Below are 4,110 nucleotides of genomic sequence, written 5' to 3' on the forward strand. Positions count from 1 at the left end.
TTCTTTTCTAAACTCCAAGGTGGCTTCACCATATACCACAGTCAACATTCGGAATTTTCACACAAATTTAATTCTTTCATCCGTTTTTTGAAATAGGCAAAAGTCGAAGACCAGGCAAAAGACATGCAAGCAAAGCAGCTTTCAAAAATTAACTGAACATATTTAACATAGCATTATTAAATATGCTTTATTAAATGTATATAAAATATTAGCTTCTAAAAAACCATCTCTGTTAATAACTTTTTGAAGCATAGAAATTAGCGACTTTTATGCGTATATTCAGACATTAAAAAAAAAAATATATTAACTTTATAAAAAACACCAACTTTTTTATCGAGAAAAAAATTAAAAAAAAATGTTTCGGACAAAAAAAATGTTTTTTGTCATTTGTTTAAACAATCGCGGTTTAAACAATACCCGACCGGGTTACTCGATGGTAACCTACATCATTGTATTCAGGAAAATCTACCAAACAAAATTGAGTAAAAGAATTTAATCCGAATAATTTTTCCCACTCACCCGCCCATATTACCTGGACTAACAGAAGTTTATAGAAATTGTGTACGTAATTCGCGAGATATACGAAAATTATTATGGAATTGTCTTCTTGGTTAAGCATTTTGTAAGAAATTAAATACGAAATATCTTCTAGTAGTTTTTACCGTAAATTTCAATCTGAAAGGTTAATTGCATACATTTAGTACATACCTACACAAAAAGTATTTCTTATCCATAGAATCTAATTAAATTTATAATATTAACACTTGACATTTTGCTAATTAACTTGCGTAGGTTTCAATCTATTTATTAACTTTATTTATCACCCATCTATGTGGTCAATATTCTTGAATGTACATAAGTACATTATAAATAATCGTGCATCATGAGAAAATAGTATTAACCGTTTATAAGTGGCATTCCTCTAATCCATATGTATGTAATAAATTATTAATAGCAATAAATAAAATCCAGAAACAGATCGATCAAATTGCCATTGTTCAATATGATAACGATACCCATCCCCGCACCCCCGTTCACTTTTAAAGACTGCCACCCCGAAAATTTTAAATTGGGGAAGGAAGGTCGCGCAGCAGGCACCTGTTCCGAAAGGAATTTTGGTTCTAAATTTGGTACATTAATTAATGAGAAAATTAATAATGGATATGTAAAATTTCGTGAAAGTATTGAAAAGCAGAGTTAATTGAGGCATTACTGTTTTTTTTTTGTTAAAGTTAATGGAATTGTTGTTCCTAATGTTTTTAGTACAAAGTTGTACTGATTTCAAACCTTTACACAAAATCAAGCAATCTCAATTTATTTACATATAAGTAAATCAAATTTATTTTGTAAAAATTTTTGGCGGTTCAGTTTTTGATCCGCGGTTCGGGCCTCTACAGAACCCTAACTTTAACAAGGTTTGTAGACATAAACTTTTTTGTACTGTGGTTTCGCGATAGCATTCTGGACAATATCTTTATACATACGAGGTCTGTCCAAAAAGTATTGCAAATTTTGAATTCCTGCGGGTTACATATATTCGATTTTCGTTTTTTTTTAGCGTTATATTGGTGCTCATGTCTCTCGCTTATACCGACAAGTTCGGCCATGTTGAATGTTCAGTTAATTTTTGACAGCTATTTGCTTATTCCACAAAATGGATCAAAGAATCTGTATCAAATTTTGTATGAAAAACTAAATTAAGTGCGAAGACGCATTCGGAATGTTTAATGTAGCATACCTATAATGAAGCTACCTTGAACCGAAGCAACGTTTATCGATGGTACAAAATGTTTTGAGGGCCGAGAAGATGTGAACGACGAAGAGCGTGCCGGACTCCCGAGCACGTCAAAACGGCAGACGAAAACATTGATGAAGTAAAGAAAATAGTAGTGGACAATCATCGAATCACCGTTAGAAAAGTTGCTGAAGACCTAAACATATCGATTGGCTCCTGCCATTCGATTTTTACCAATGATTTTGGCATGAAGCGGGTCGCCCCGAAATTCGTACCAAAATTGCTCAATTTCGACCAAAAGCTGCATCACATTCTGTGAAGTATCGGAGATAGAAGTATCTCTGAAGAAGTTGACCACTCAAGAGAGTGAAACGTTAAGATAGAACTCTGTTTATTGTAATTCTACATAGATTTACAACACTCGTAATTTTTGGATTTCTTCTTTACTTCATCTGTGGGACCTCCCTTGCTTCCCTCTTTCCCTCCTTACCGCCAAGATTCAACAATGAAGTTTAACAATAATTACAAAAATCAATTGAACAGTTTGTCGCACTTTAACCAAGAACCCGTTGATTACACTTACCAAAGAACTGTAAATTGATAAATGGCAATGAAGGGTAAGAAGCGGGAACGTTATTTTCCAAATAGATCACGCTTGTTATTTAAGTGACTCACCATACCTTGACATAAACGAACATAGTTACGTACTTACAAACATTTTATCTACTTACAAGAACAGTAATTATTTCCGTTAACATTTAACCAGATTTAATGCTAATGCAATTACATTGTTTATCGCTCGAAGAATATAAATCAAGTAACATGCGCATAAACACAATTACGCCCCTAAAATACTTTGACACCGCAATAATTATTAGATTTTTCTTGCACAATGGAATTGATCGATATCGACCGACGAGGGAGGTAACTGCATTAGCCACTGGGTGAAGGACGTTTTGGGACCATAAAAACAAGGATTTTTTTAAAGACAACAACACACAGCTGAAATAGCCACTTAGTGTATGAAAAAGCAAGTTATACTTCGTTTAGTTTCTGTAGCGATGTGACCTTCAGTTTGACCGGCGCAAAGTAGAAAAGAACAGCACTAGGCCAGAAAAGAAAGGAGACAACTCTCGGCCAAGCTCTTAACCGGTGAAGAGCGTATAATCCGTACAGTACTGCACGGAAAAATTGACCATTTTATCCACTACAATTGCATTGCTCAAATGTGCTGTTATTGGTCCCATTTACTACTGAAAATATCAACGAGATGTTTATTTATATTTGAAGATATATCAAAGGCTTTAACGCTTATTTTCGACTCGCACTACTATTCATGATTGAACGAAACTTTTGGCAAGTACTGTATGAAGAACTATGTTTAATGAACAAGTGTCGAAAGTATAATGAGCTTTTTTCCCTACCTACGATTTGCCAGAGACATTGGAAGGAGAAATTCGCTAGAGAAAGTAAACGAAGTATAAATAAAAAGAATTTGACCTAGGTACCCCAACGTAAATGACAATATTTTTCCATTTCATTTCATTTCATTTATTTCATCACTTTCATTCATTTAACTTTTTTCATAGAAATAACTCAATTGTGATTTATGAAAAATTTACACGAAAAAAATTGGGGGAAGACGTTTTAAACGTTTTTGGAAATTAATAGTTTATAAATATAAAGCATCTAGGAATTTGATGGTCACTAATAGTAAAAGTATGGCAACCAATTATAGATACCTATAAGAAGGAGTAATAAAAGTCCTTCAGGGAGAGAAACGCTCACCCACCATTACCTAACATGTCCTACCCAGGCTCATATAACGGATTGGTTACATTATGTTATAGTGGGTAAAAGTTGCGACCTCCCCTGGGTGAAACGCAATTTGGATACGAAAAAGGTAAAAATACAATAGACGGTAAAACTGAATTGAAGAAAGGTATAAAAAAAGAAGGCCAAACATTCGTTTGACAGGATAAAAAGGGGGATAATGGGCCAAAGAAATATCTGCAGTAAACTAAATGGATGGATAAAGGAGATTTATAACGAAACAACATCGAAAGTAAGGATAAAAGATAAGGGCACAGAAGAAATACAGATCATAAGCACAACATTGTTCAACTTAGTCTTCGAAAATTTAGAAGAGACAATGAAAAAGATACAGACAGAAATAGTAATACTAAAAGAAAATGTATTGTGGTATTAAAGATAATAATGAACAAGGACATAAGGTTTAAGAACAAAGGCTTTCACGGCCGGAATCCATAGTAGAATGAAGATTCGGCCTATAGGGCCGTGATCTAAGTGAACTATTCTGTCCAGACGTTTCGTCAGCTGCTGCGGCTGACATCCTCAGTGGTTGCGTTGACAAC

The 4,110-nt window shown here is 34.0% G+C and overlaps 1 protein-coding gene across 2 annotated transcripts in view; it reads right to left on the reverse strand.

The window, feature by feature from the left end:
• LOC108733673 (nephrin) overlaps positions 1–4,110 on the reverse strand; it is a 76,592-nt gene that overhangs the window by 33,461 nt on the left and 39,021 nt on the right. The window lies entirely within an intron of this gene.

Source organism: Agrilus planipennis, unplaced genomic scaffold (genome assembly GCF_000699045.2).
Source record: "Agrilus planipennis isolate EAB-ADULT unplaced genomic scaffold, Apla_2.0 scaffold32, whole genome shotgun sequence".
In the NCBI taxonomy this organism is placed as follows: Eukaryota; Metazoa; Arthropoda; class Insecta; order Coleoptera; family Buprestidae; genus Agrilus; species Agrilus planipennis.